The 15045-nt window shown below is 40.4% G+C and overlaps 1 long non-coding RNA gene across 3 annotated transcripts; it reads left to right on the plus strand.

The window, feature by feature from the left end:
• Positions 1–85: 85 nt before the first annotated feature.
• LOC139826494 (uncharacterized) lies at positions 86–14687 on the plus strand. 3 transcript variants are annotated; one of them, XR_011736590.1, is made up of 3 exons: positions 86–193; positions 1048–8064; positions 13379–14687. It is a non-coding gene; the product is annotated as an uncharacterized lncRNA (long non-coding RNA). The 3 variants fall into 3 exon arrangements; XR_011736591.1 differs by lacking the exon at positions 13379–14687 and adding an exon at positions 9991–13366; XR_011736596.1 differs by lacking the exon at positions 13379–14687 and having other exon boundaries at positions 112–335; positions 1048–7599.
• Positions 14688–15045: the final 358 nt, after the last annotated feature.

Raw genomic sequence — 15045 nt, forward strand, 5'->3', positions numbered from 1 at the left:
CGGGATCAGCGATCGTCATGTGTTGTCGCCCGCTGGGCCCCGGGGTGGTGTTGGTGGTGGCCGCGGCCCCGCTGTCCTCCTGGCGGTGGCAGGGCAGCCTGAGGAGGCCGTGCCGCCACCGGAGGTGTGGGCCGTGCCAGGGGATGGAGCCCTGCCAGGGGATGGAGCCCTGCCAGGGGATGGAGCCCTGCCGGTGAGTTGCGGTAAAGTGATGGGTAACGCACAAAATTGGTGCCTGTGCAGCGGGAGACAGAGAATGCGACCTCAAGAGTGGCAGAAACACGCGCTGGACGCGGGCAAGGCCGAGCCTGACTCACAGCTCTCACCCCGCCGTGGTTTGTACTTGTGCATAGCTACCCCACTGCAGAAACAGTGCAGTTTTGTCATAAATCAGGTGATAATGCTGCGTCTTGACATGACTCCAATCACAAAACCATCAAATCATAAAAGCAGATCTCCAGTATATTGTGTTATATCACCCAGCTGTCCCTCCAAAGGAGTATAACATGTATAACTGGCAAATCGCTGTCCAGGTGGTCCCTGTTTAAAATCACTTGCGCTTCCCTGCATTGGAAGTTGGGCCATTCACATCAGCTGCTTAGTTTTCATTTTTGTTCACCATGGCAGATCTTTGTCTTTTCTGAAACTATCAAAATGTAGTTTCATGTTTTCTTGCATCTCATTAATTAAAACACCAGGCTGCATCTTGTTTAGTATTGATGTCCTGAAGTCCACCAGAAATTCTGCTGTTCGGTGATGAAAGCAAATATTTCTAGGATCTGTTTTAAACTGATTTTCACTGGCTAGTAGGCAGCAGTTTAATATTTGCCATGTTATTTTGCAGCACTATTTTGTTTAATGTCACATCTGACAAAATGGCAGATACACAAAATGTATATCTGCATGTTCACCATATCATCTAGTATATGTTTTCATCAAAGAATTAAATTCATTTGATAAGGTTTCTTTTCAAAAAATAAAATTCATTTTGCAGACACGTGTTTTCATTTGCCCCCTCTTAAACTTTTCATCTGTATTTTCTTCCAGTTTCTCCTTTGTTTTGCCTTGGACTGATGTCACACAATCCGCTGCAGGTGTCCTGTGCTGGCAGACCAGTCAGAGGAGGAGCAAGAGCAGTAGCTGCTGGTGCAAAGAGAAGTGGATTCTCCTGTTTGGAGCTAAGTAACTGGGTGGTTTTGCAGCCCAAACCGAAGTGCAACATGGAAATGCCTGATATTACACCAAATAATGTATCAGTCCAGCCACAGCAGCGGATAGCAGACTGTCAGCAGCGTAGGCGTACCCTTCAAAACGGTAGCAAAAGTTGTTTGTACAGATGTTCAGAAAAAGTGATATATAATAAAACACATTGATATACAACATTCCCATTTGGTTTAAGCTAAAAGGCTTTTTCACATTGTTTTGTGACTCCTTCCCATGCATGATCCAGGAGCCTCTCCATCCACAGGACTACCCTGCGGAGAATGACCCACTCTTTGCCACCTTCCTCCTTACAGAACTGAGGTGCCTTCAGCTCTGTCAGACACAGGAGCATGGATGGTACCTCTGTTCTCTGCCGCTTTGCCATTTCTGGGAATACCTATGTTATTGTGTCAACTAATACCTATAAAAAGACAGAGATATAAATACAACTTTTATGATTTTTAAAACCAGTTGCAAGTCTCATGCAAACATAGAGCCTTGAAATGGTTGTTTTCAGTTCTTATGTGAGTTAACTTTAAATAACTATATTCTTTCTCCTGCCTGATTCACAGATAATGATATAACTCCTTTTCATGGCAGGCTGAAAACACATGGCCTATAAAAAGAAGGCAGGAAAGGGGACAAAGACATTCACGTTAATTTAAAAATTGTAAAGCATTAGCTTACTGAAGTGCTTAACAGTGTTATGCAGTGATACATTTGAATCAGTGCTTTAAGATACTTTTTTCTTATGAAACATCATTCTACATTTAACTGTGTATTTCTGTAAGTGAAACTGGATGTCTGAGTGCCCCAGTCTATTCTGAAAATACAAACTCAGTAATGTATTCAGCAAGCTTGACTGGAATTTCCTTGTCTTTGTATGATCTGTACTATACATGCTGAACTCCTCTTTGTCATTTCATTAAGGAAATACTCTGTTTTGTAAAGATTGAGGAACAGATACTGAAGGCTAGGTACATCCTGATTATGAATGCCTTTCTGTGTGCCCAGCTTTAAATAGGTAAGCCTTGATTTTGAAAAACATGACTATTTGCTGCTCAGGTGAAGTAAGATTGGTTTAACTAGAGCTAGATGGTCAAGCATTGAGAATTAGAAGATCCTTTTGAAAGTTTGGGAGTAAATTATTTGCTCATATCCACAGCGTAGCTGAGTTTGAGCTCCCCATCTGCTTGGTTCGCTTTCTTCGTCACATTCGATGCTGCTACCCATGCAGCTGGAGAATAGAAGCTAAAGTATGTCTTAGATTTTATGACATCAATGGTAAAACTGTTAACTCTTATACAAGAAGGATTTCACCCATGAAAGTCATGTTATAAGAGTGGAAAATATAAAAATAAATGAGCAGTTGTGTAGATTTAGAAATTTACAACACATATATGCATTAAAAAATTGTTAAGCATTAAAAAGCAGGTGAACCCAAGGCCAGGAGTTTCTGTCAAAAATTACTCTGTCATGAAGGTTTTAAATCATAGCTTGAAAAATACTTTGAAATCTTAGATCAGCTTTGGGGACTGGCTTTTTCTCCATCATGTCTCACTTTAAATTCCACCCCAAAAGCCGAGGAAGTACAGTAAAAGGAAAACTCACTTTGACAACCCTGATTTTACCTCCTAATGCATTGTAATATCACTGCCATGGTAATTCGTGACTCTTGGAGTATGATCTGACGTGACACTAAAGGAGTTATTACTCTTCTGTCCATGGGGAAAAATCTGTTTATAAATTTGAACTCAATATTGCTACATTCAGTCAGAAAAAAAATCCAAAGCCCTAAAAAGCAAATAATCACAATGAAAAAGGAGAGATCATTTGTGCTGTCTCTTACGGCTTTGTGTCTTGACACACAATAACAAGTTTTCACTTAATAAAAACTATGCACATATAGATCTCCATCCTTTAAATGGGTATTTGAAATCCTACTCTGAAAACAATTTTCAGAACATTCTGGCAGGTACCATTTATATACTGAAGAGTTATACTAATGCCAGCCTCCAGAATTAAATAAGATTTACTATCAGTGTTGTCCCATGACATTCATCTCCTTAAAAGAGTTGGCTAGCAGCTGATCTTTGAGTCTGACCAGGATTGGGGGGGGATCTCTGTCTCAGATTCATTTAGATATTTGTTGCTCTGAGATTCTCTGTTGGGATGTCTGCTGAACTCCAAAAGTAAGTCTGGGTTTGTCATGCAGAACCATCAACAGGAAGCCCTCGGAGCATAAAAGTAGGTGATGTCTATACCACGTCAGGAGACAGAAGTAGCAGAGAGGTTAAACTTTCATTCCTCTTGAGATGGAAGGGTTTTGCTTTTCCCTATGATTTTTCAGGGTGCTGTAGAGAAAACATCTCCACAGCAATACTTTTGAGGTAGGGAAGTTATAGACAACAGCAAACTACCCTAGCTGCCTCTTGAGATGCTAAATACAAGTGCTGGACCCCAAGAACAGTGAGCTATCCTGGAAGACAACATGAGGCCCAGAAATTGTCAGCTACCATCAGCATGATTTAATACTAGATGATGGTGATTTTGGAGGTCCAAGGATCCCATAAACAGATGCCAACATAGAGAACCTTATGGAGAGTGGTGGCTAGTGAAAAGGGGCTGTGAATTGACTGCAGATAAATTGAAATTGTTACTAGAGTTTTTGTGAAATCTCTTCACAGCTGTGTGAAAGATTGGACATGACCTGGCAATGTACACTTGCAACCTAGAAGGCAAATCATATCTTGGGCTGCATCAAAAGAAGCATGGCCAGCATGTCGAGGGAGGTGATTCTGCCCCTCTGCTCTGCTCTGGTGAGACCCTGCCTGGAGTCCTGTGTCCAGCTCTGGAGCCCTCAGCACAGGAAAGACATGGACCTGTTGGAGGGGGTCCAGAGGAGCCACAGAAATGATCAGAGGCTGGAACAGCTCTGCTGTGAGGACAGGCTGAGAGAGGTGGGGTTGTTCAGCCTGGAGAAGAGAAGGCTCCAGGGAGACTTTATTGTAGCCTTTCAGTGCTTAAATGGGACCTATAAGTAAGGGCCTGTTGCAATAGGACAAGGGGCAATGGTTTTAACCTATAAGAAGGGAGATTTAGGCTGGACATATGGAAGAAATTTTTTACAATGAGGTTGGTGAAACACTGGCACAGGTTGCCCAGAGAGGTGGTAGATGCCCCATACCTGGAAACATTCAAGGCCAGGCTGGACGGGGCTCTGAGCAACCTGATCTAGTTGAAGATGTCCCTGCTTATTGCAGGGGGTTGGACTAGATGACCTTTGAAGGTCCCTTCCAACCCTAACTATTCTGTGATTCTATTATATTTCTATAGATAAGGAAGAAAGTGATAATTCCATAGACATTGCTTTTTCCCCAGACAATGAATTTCAGAAGATGTCAAACATGCCATGAATGAGATATGTATCTCTCACAGGCTTTATTAGGTATTAAACTAGCAGAGCTTGAGATGTATGTAAACATTGGGGAAAAACAAAAAGGTGACAGTTGTTATAAGAACATCATATTACAGTGTACTTAATCATTGTCTAGAAGATGAGCCTCCTAAAAACTTGAGGGTTATAGGATAGATCCCCCTGGTCAGGACAGCTGGAGTGATTTTACTTGGAACTCTGCCAATATAAACCATGACATTAGCAATAATGTTGAACTATGCTTGGAAAACATGCTTGGCATTATCAGAGCTTTAGGAAGCAAGACAAGTTCTTTGCATTTAATTCCAAGTTCTGACACAGGAGTGCTCCCTATTAAAGACTTCAGAAGAATGTAAAAACCAACACATCCTTTTCATCATCCAAAAAAACCCTCATGAAGACTTGACGTAGTGTGCAGAGCAAATGCTTTGAAATAGATGTCAAAATATTCTACTTTAAAAGACCTGTAGAGGTCTTTTAAAGGTAGAGGAGAAGCAAACATGTTCGGTAATGTCGTAAAGTTTATAGTCCTCTATACAGCTCATATTGTCCTCTATTTAGCCCTCTATAATGAAATGCCTTTTTAAAAAGTTCAGTTACTACTTTTTTTGTGCCTTAGCTGCTGGTTCTTATTTCAAAGCTTTGTGTCTCAGCATCCTCTTTCTTTTGTCTGTAAGAATCATAGTACAGAAGCTGTTTCAGCATACCCTCAGGGCACATGGTATTTAACATAGAAACCAGAATGCTGTGTCAAGCAGCAAATGCCCAACTATTATTGGATATAATCAAAGCCTTAATGTGTACATTTCCACTCTTCACATGCTAGGGCTTGTAACACTAATGGAGGGCGCAGTGTAAGGCCACCTGTCTTGTTCCTTGGTATTAATACAGCCATCCCAAATTTCCTCAGGCTATCTAAAGGGCTTTGCCAGTATGTCACCCTGACATCAGCTTGTACTGCATCAAAATACAAAGTACAGGGTGTTGGACAGACAATAGCATTATCTCTTGATCAGACACAAGAGAGACAAACTTGATTCAAAGGCCTAAGAATATTAAGTAGGACTGGTATTCCTAGGAGTATTTAATCAGCATGTTACTTTTGCAGTGAGTGTGTTGAGATAAGGTACATTGCTGAGAATTTTCTTCTTTAGCCCAAGAGCTTGGAAACTTGTAATTATAGACATGTTCGGCTTACTTTTAAAAATCAGTAATTTTCTAGTCTCAAGGTTTTCAAGAAAACTGATACTAAGTATGCTCTGCAAGCCCTTACCTTCCTTTCTTATAGGCAATGCTCTTTATGGCCATTTATTTGCTATTCAAAGGCATGATAGATTAATTTTTAAAAGCAAATTCAAAAATGCATTCTTTGATGTTGCAAGGCTAATTTCCCCCAAAAAACTGGTAGGAGGGAGACTGGTCTCATTCTTCTTTCTTCCCACAGAATGTTTGCAGCATCTGGCATGTAATTTCACCTTACAGAATAGTGATCTCATCTGTAGGATCAGGGTCGCTTTAACTCAACCAGACAGTTGCAGAGCCTAAAAAAGACCACGTTATATGTTTATTTTCTATGTCTGAGGGAAGAAAAAGCAACCCCAACACGCACACAAAAAAAATCCTGGATAGAATGACTGTTGCTACAGACTTAAAAAAGATATAACTTTTTATAATTCAATATATCTGTACAGAGTTCTGCTTGAATAGATACATTCATTCACCAGGCTCAATGTCATGCTTACAGGTTTGTATCTCTCAGGAGAGAAATCCAGAACTGCTATATAATTCTCCAGGAACAGAGAAAACTTCCCATAACAGTGTTTTGTTGTGGATAATACTTTACAATGCTGTTTCTGAAACAGTCTACATCTTGGTGGCTTATAAAAAAAAAGGCTGCATTATCCCAATGTGTTCCATTAATGAAAAGGCTATGGAAAACAGAAAAAAAAAAAACAAATCAGCCTTCCTGTGAAATTCCTGAAATACCCCAGTGCTATTTGTAATTAAATTTGTAATTAAATTTTGGGTAACTATAATGACCATGTCATAATATGTTGGTTTCCCCTTTTTTTTTTTTCTTTTTTTTATCTCCAGTATCCTGTCGTATTTAATGGCTTGGAGGAAAAAATAGAAATAGCTGGTGAATTGTAGAAGTCTGCATTTTCACAGGAGAATCCAAGACTGTTCTTTTATGTTTATAATTTATTAGAGCAATGTTGTTCTGTAATGGTGTGATCTCTACATTCCTGGTGAACCAAACAGCAAAGATCTAGTTAATAAACTCAAAATTTAAAAACAGGGTCTCAGTAAAGGAAAATTCTCTGTCTTTTGAGACTATCGAACAAAAGGATATTAGTAAACATGTTTGAAGTAATGTCTTGTACTTGTTCATCTTTGCTTTTGAGATTATTTGGGAGGAATAAATGAAGGGTATGTTTTCCTCGAGATTTGAGTGAAGACTTTAGTATGTTCTGCACTTAATTTTTTTTGTTTTTATTTTATTTTCTGAAGCAGCATGTCACTCTGCTACCAGTGGTATAATACTGTGTGACTGGCGGGATGTGATTCTGGGCCCCAAACGGGTTGAAGCAGAAGCTGAAGTCTCACTGCACTGGGGCCACTTGGACACATTTTGGCTTTTACCAACAAGCACCATCCCAGAAGATGCCTATGCCCTGAGTGCATTTATCTCCCTTCTCACGGTTCAACTTCAGGACCAAAGAACAGATCCTGGCTGTTTTCTGGTCCAGAGGCAGCCGCTAAAACTTCCCAAGAGGTTTTTTACCTGCGTATAGTTCTACTTTCCAGCTGTTTGCCACCAAAGGCCACTGCTCACATCAGCTGTATAAAGCCTTGCCTGATACTCAGATCTGGAAAATACTTATAGCCACTTTCTCCCTGTTTAATTTTTAACTGGAGCTTTACTTGAATGAGAACTAAATAAAAATGAGTAAGGACTTTCACAGTCTGAGGTTCGAGCCTGTTTCCAGAGCGTCCTTTGAGAGCCTTTCCAATTATTTGCCTTCAGCTGGGCTCCTGAGTTTACCTATTAATCTTTCTTCATAAATAAATCACTAACCCTTTTTTGTTACTTTTCCTTCAATTTTTCTATACTTTCCTGGTAATGAATTTAATGCAATATTCTTCATGTGGTCTTACAAGCATAATGAGCAGATGGAATTGCTGGGATTACAGCTAAAACAGCTTAAATGCAACTGTTCATCTTCTTTTGTAACAACAGAATTAATGAACACAAAGATTAACTTCTCACTAATTTTCATTCTTCTCTTTTTTCTTCAAACAGCCATTCCCAATAGGTTATTCTGTTGGAAAAGCAAGGGTTCCAAGGAGGATTTACAGAGAAGGGATGAAGTGGGAGCAAATGAGAGACACTAACAGAGCCCATTCATCCCAACTGCTTCCAGGTCTGGATAGATAATAACATACAGTAAAGCCTGACTTTTGGGTTTGTGTAAGGCACTCTGATACAAAGGGCTTGTAAATAATAGAAAAACTGAGAAGAGTGGTGAGATCTTGTTGATTGATGCTGTCAAGCAGCAATGGGCACAGAGGTCAGAAGGATTTTAAATCCACTGGGATTTAATGACACTATGGCCTTTTCTCTGTGACCAGCTTCCATCCTCAATACAGCATCTGGAGAATGGAAGTAGTTCTGACAAGAGCGATATGGCAGCTCTGAACTTAATAAAAAGTTAAAATACTCACTTAACACTGTGTTGGGTCACGCATCTAGTATGGATCAGAAGATACTCATGGAAAATGAATGCACGATAAGAGCCAAATTTCTCAAACCATGGGATTTCTTTAGGCATAGGAGAGAGAGTAAAATAAAGAATAAAGCTCCCTTTGGGGTCCTTGCACAGAGTGAAAATAAAGTTTTCCAGATTGAAATGCCAGAGACCTTATGGACTGGTAGAAATGTGCTGTGGTTGTGGATTGATACAGTGCTGCAGCTCCTTAGGAAATGTGTTAGACCTTCAGCAATCACTGCAGGCCAGGACTTTGTCATTATCTGAGAAATAAAATTATAGGATGATTTTTCAAAACTTAGAAGATTTTCACTCTTGATTGCATGCAGCATTTATTTTGTGACCCTGGAACCAGAACCAGTTTTCTTTATCGACATGTTTGCTCCCCTTTTTGTTGACACACAACGATCTTTACAGGTAGTGAGTTGTGTGCTCTTGTTTTTGTAGGGCTATTTCCTAGATTTTGGTTGCTGTAGTTTTTGCAATGAACTTTTTATTTCTTGTGAAGCATAATATTTGACATGATGTATAGCAAATAGAGTGAAATACAGTAGAAGGGCTGGAGCCCTAACATTTGCAACTTAGCCAAGATTTCTCTCATAAGTGATGAAAGAGCTTGGGCTGGTGACCGCCATGTGTAGGGTTCTCCTCCCAGCATCTCCAGTCACACAGCGCTCTGGGGCAGCCCCAGCAGAGCAGGCAGAGCTGGAGCCATGAGGGGCAACACAGGCAAATCTGGGTGCTACCTTGAACTGTAAGATGAAAAATTTTAGAAGATGCCAAATTACAGAGGAATGGGGGAAGATATGTGAGCACTGAAAAGAAAAATAGGTCCTTTCTTTCTGGGGGTGCAGGGAGAAAACATATAAAATGCATGTAAAGCAAAGCGAAGGAAGGCAGACTTTCCATAGTAGTTTTTTAAGTTAAAAAAAAACAACCCAGCACTTGAAATTTCCGCTCTTAATAAGCAACGCTGTCTCATATGAGCTCATTTAGAAAGCAGCTGCTGGCTAGAGTTTTGATTAGTAATTATGGGCAAGTTTCCTTTCCACTACAGCTTTCCAGGGAGAAAGGCAAAACACTGATTGAATCCACTAGTAAATCCCACACCTTATGAAGCTAGTAATGAATCATGATTTCTATTTTATTGTATTACCGCTACTTGCACAGTGCTCATAATGCCTCAAATGGTAATGATGCACATATTCTACACAGTGAGATCTTTGCAACCAGAAGTATTTATTCAATAATAATATGGTTCGAGGAGAACTTGTTTTTAAGATAGAAAACAGAGAGAATTCTTTATTGGTATGTTGAAAAGCTTTTCTAACAAATAAAGAAATAATTTTACACTTTCCTGCTCCTTTGTGTATGAGTCTGTTCATATAACAGCTATTCAGAGAATAACACAAATTTGTTTACATTGATGTGATAGATTTTAAAATCTCAAGCTCTTCTCACATATTTAGTTTTAATTTAAGGGAGCTGTACCCATGGGGCACACTTGCTTGATGGCATACTTGTGGTTTTGGTTCTAACAAAGAATGGAGTTTGATGCATTCTGATCCGTTTTGTTCACAGGTGAAAGTGCTTACAGGAGAGCCCCTGGATTCTTTAACACAATAGCAACAGACACTTATATTCAGACTGTCTTTCTAGTTACAAATGAAGGTATAGTCAGTGATTTCAGAGCCCAGTTAGGATTTGATGTTTGTTGATTGGAATAAATATTTGAATTTGTCATTTATTGAATCTGATATTGAATTAATGAAAGACAATATGCATGCAAACATACCAGGTCATTCTTCCACAATAAATTTCACAGCAGAACTAAATTTCACCTCTGTGTTTTGAACTGTGCCACTGTATTTCACTGCTACTAATTTTGAAAGAAGAAGGTGTTTATGAAAAAGGATTTTTCAGTGGTTGTAAGACCAACCCAGTGGGATTCAGGATGTTTACCCTCCAACACAGTACTGATCAGGAACAGAACAGGAGTTTTCTTCTTTCCTTGAGATCACGTTTCCTTATTTAGTTATTGCCATTAAGACCTTGATATGTTGATATATGACCTATATTGCTATTCTGCCTCTTGGTGAACCACATTAGGTTGGAGCAGAGATTTCAGACTATGGTCAGATGGGCCAAATGTTATCGCAGCCCATTTGTGCATCTGTCAACCTCCACCTAGGTGAAGCCAGACACCCAGCTGTCCGAACGCTCATCCGCTGCTGTGCAAAGTCAGTTTAGTTTAGCAGCTTTCAGCAGCAGTTTAGGCTAAATTGCCCATTTTTGCAATGACACAGATGAAGTGTGTTCATCTGAAACATCGTGAGACAAGCACTCAGAACAGTTTGGATATGATACCATCCTAAATTCTTTCACCTTAAAGAGAATTTCTGATCAGTTACCTATGCTCAGGGCATTTTGGCTCTCTTTCTGACTTGTCACAGGGTTTAAGGGAGAAATCCAGAATCATTTGAAACATCTATGAGAACAGGAGTTTAAAAAGATGTATTGAATATACTGTATTTATACCTTCTGTTATGCAAGCATTATTTTCCTTCATTCTGATATCAGAGGTGAAAACTATCTTCAGAGAATGAAATACCACCTGAAGGTAAATTACACAACTTCTTATTAATGCTGCTCTATCAGGGCATCCAAATCACTGCTAAGCAATCTAGTAAGTGGAGGAAATGGTGAGTCATTATTAAATTTATGAGAAGCTGGTTCATAAATCCTATATAATCACTTTTTCTGAGCTGACTTGGGAAAATCCTTTAAAGCTGCCTCATTCTATTTGGCATCCCCAGCAGCCCAGTGTGACAAGAAAGATTTACCTTTCCCCAGACAACTTCCCAGAGCCCTTGCTTTTCAGCTGACAGTCAGGAAAGAGCTTGTAGCAGTGCATTTAAAATTAGAGTCAGATTTAAAGTATTCGAAGGCACCTGAATTTAAGCAGAGATTAGGCACATAAAACCAAAATTACAACTCGTACTCCCTCTGTAATTCCCCTATTCTTGAATTATTGAAACACCCTGGGTGCATAGTTTATTTATTTCAAAGCTTTCCATGTCTATGCACATGGACCTGATCTGAGCAGCCCAAAGCCCAGTGAGGATCAAGAGCTGCTGTGTTTTCCCTGACTTCCCCATGGTATCCGCTTCAGCAGCCCTCCTAGCTACCTAATCCCCTAGTAAGATTAAAGATTCATAGGTGGAAAGTAAAAGTAAAGGAGCAAGACCAAAGCCTGACGTTGCAGGCTGGTCCAGGGCAGTGAGGTCCCAGGACCTCAGTGAACACCTTCTCTGATGGCTCCTTCAAGCCAGACCAGCTCCTCAAGCCTCCCTCCTGAGCTGTAGGCTCCAAGCTGGTGTGTGCGCCCATCTCCAAAGAGAAGGGTTTCAGACCACGTGTGGCCCGTCAAGAGCCCTGTGGGTGCTCCTTGCCAGCCGCCTCCTCAGGCTCTTGGTGGCACACATGGCCTGGCTGCAATTCCTGGTGGCAGCATCTGCCTCAAAACAAGGGCAGAACTCTGGGTTCGGCTTCAGTGCCCCAAATACAGGGTGCCAGAGCCTGGATCCAGCTCGAGCTCTCAGAGGTCAGGTCTCTGGAGCAGGGGTTGGGTCTGGGACTTGCAGAGGCTCACATCTGCAACTGAGTTTCTCCTGAGTTGAAACCAAAGTCTGGGAAGCCAGAAGCTGTAGAAGTGTGCCAAGAGGCAATTATTTTATGTCATCTTTTTGAAAGATTAAGATGTATTTTTCATCTTAGAATTGCTGAATGAGAGCTCCATCTTTGACTTCCCATAGCTTTGAAATATTTCTCAGTTTCAGGACAGAATTCACTACCTTGTGAATTTTGGGTGTTTTGACATTTTTGATGACCATGCCTCTTGTTTTTCCTAAGATCCTTAGCTAATCAGCAGACCTACCAGGGTATGCACCTGAATTATACTGTACTTGTATTTTACATTGGTGACGACTGGTGCAGAATCAAAAAAGCCTAATTGGGATTAAATATTGATATAAAATAGAGAACAGAGTAAACAACAGAAGCCTAAATGTGTTGGAATGACTGTGTTACGTAACCCACATTAGTTCTTTGTTAGTGTACTGCGAAAACCATGGTATCACTTATCCGTAATACTGACACATTCCTGCTTGCCTGCCTTCGCAGTATCTGTGTGTCCCTCTTTTACTCCATTCTCATCCTCGACTTTATGAATTCCTCCTTGTCACTGAGTTTATATATAAGGGTTTTCCTTCCACTTTGATTTAAAATAGTGGTTGTAAGAGCTCAGCAGCTGCCAAGGTTGTTCTTTTATTTAAGTCGTCAGACTCACTTTGTTATATTAATAAATGAGAGACAGTTTTCTTCAAAATACTTTCCTCAGACTTCTGCTAGCTCAGAGACAATTTCTTCCAAAATTTGCAAGGATTGTGAAGATGAACCAAACTCATAATTGCTCAGTTCTCTGTAAGTATAACAGATCTCTGCTTGAAACCTGATGACCAGCTAAACCATACATTTAATGCAGTGCAGGTTTTATTTTAAGGTGCTTCTTATAGATTTCATTATCCTCTGCTACAGTATTATTAGAGAATAAGGTCTGGCTTGTTATTGTCTTCCAAAAGAAGGATTTATTACTGGAGGTTTTTCTTGTTTTCATTGACATAACCAAGTAATAACTAGCAATTGATGCCTGAGAAGAAAGTTACTAATGCAGGAATTTTATAAATAACAGATAGAAAGCAATTTAGGAATAAGTTATACAAAACTAGTCCCGAAGTTTTGGGGTTTTTTTGTGTAGTTTGTTTGTTTGGTGGTGGATGTGTGTTTGTTTTCCTTGAGTATTATTGAAAATAGTATCCTATATTTCCTCTTATTCAGCTTTTATTTTATTTGGATTGCTTTTGTAGCATATTGATTTCATTTTTCAACATTTTTTTTATTTCCTTTGCAGGAACTCTGAAGAGTTCATCCTTTAAAACAGCTGACATGACAGAACACCAGCAGTGTGCAAGTATAGATTATTAGGACCTTAAATAACTTTCATGTTGAGTTCAGTGATCTGAATTTTTATCCCGCAAATGTAAATGCCATGTTCAATTTTATTTTCTGCTACTGCAATGCAAATATGAATATTGCCATTATCCGTAAATCAAAAAAGATCTGGCAAGACAACACTGCTCCTGGGCTTGACAGTGATGGCAGTGTTTCAACTTCCATTAAACAAATGGGAAAAGACTTTAAAAATTAAAGACCAAGTTGAATATTTCATGGTGACTTTGCTAAATGGGACTGGTCTGTCTCTTCCAGAGAGCTATACAGAAAGTGACCTCTCGTGGAAGGCGGAGATGTGCTGTGTCCGACATGTTGGTCTGCAGGTGCGCAGGGACTGCAGTGCTGCTCAGGCAAGGCTGCGGAGTGCAGTCCTGAAGATCTGAAACCCAGACCTCGGAAAGGACAAGCACCATAAAAAGACTGGACTCCTCAGCACTTGGCCTTGTTTTCGTGCAACTGCAAGGAAATCTTCAGATATCCTCCCCTTCCCTCCCTAGACCTTGAGAAGCTGAGATGGATCTGACCTATGCATGGGTTTAGGTACGAACTGAGAAAATTAACAGATAATGCCGGGATTTTTTGTTCCATTCCCATGATAAAAAAAGATTCCCACAGTGTTCAGGTGCCGCTTCTTAATTTCTTCCCACCATTGGGGAACATTAACTGTTTGATGCCCAGTTCTCTGATGCAATGAGCTCATGTGGTACTTTGGGGGTGTCTGAAAGGTGAAGGGGTGGCTGTGGATTGCAGGTGTCTGGGGACTGGCAGCACACGCTGTACTTTGCTTAGCACTGGGGAAGACAATGGCAACAAGAAGTCAGAGCTGCAGATGCACCTGTACAGTCAGTCTGCCAAGCGGAGGATGTGTCAGTGGTTGATGAGACCTGGAAACAGAGATGTTGGTTGTTCAAGAAAGCTGAGGGGAGCCCAGTGAGGAACAAGGTGATGCTGTTCAGCCCATGATCCCTCCTGGGCCACTCCACAGCGCAGAGGACACTGGATGAACTGAGGCATCTCTGCTTTGTAAACCTAAATAGCCATAGTAAAGCAGTTGCTGTGCCTCATATCCCATTTTGCTTTCCCTGTGGACTGTAGAAGCTCCATCACAAAATAAATAGCCCAGCAAAGATCTTCTGGAAGGCTAAGTGTTAATGATGTTCTGAGGATGTTCACATTTTTTCTTTCTTATGCACTTTCATATGTATGCAAGCTTGTACTGGAACTGATCCCCTAGAAAAGGGCTTATCGCTAAAACATTCTACATAATATTTGGTAAAATTTTATAAAATGCAGCTCATAAAATGCTGCAGAATGTCTTGTATGATACAAAGCTGTGAAGCAGCTCATAAAATACCCTGAAACCTGTATCTTGAAGCAGAGGATAGATCAAATGCTGCAGCAAATGAATTTGTATGACACCTGGCTTTCACAGTGATGGGTTTATTATTGGAATCTGCTGTGCTGGTAGAGACATGAGGAGGGAGGGGAAGGCAGGGGGAAAGGAAGCATGGATTGCCATCTTGTGTGATAAGCCAGTCTTAGCCAGGGAATATTTATATATACACA

This window comes from Patagioenas fasciata, chromosome 1 (assembly GCF_037038585.1).
Source record: "Patagioenas fasciata isolate bPatFas1 chromosome 1, bPatFas1.hap1, whole genome shotgun sequence".
Taxonomy (NCBI): Eukaryota; Metazoa; Chordata; class Aves; order Columbiformes; family Columbidae; genus Patagioenas; species Patagioenas fasciata.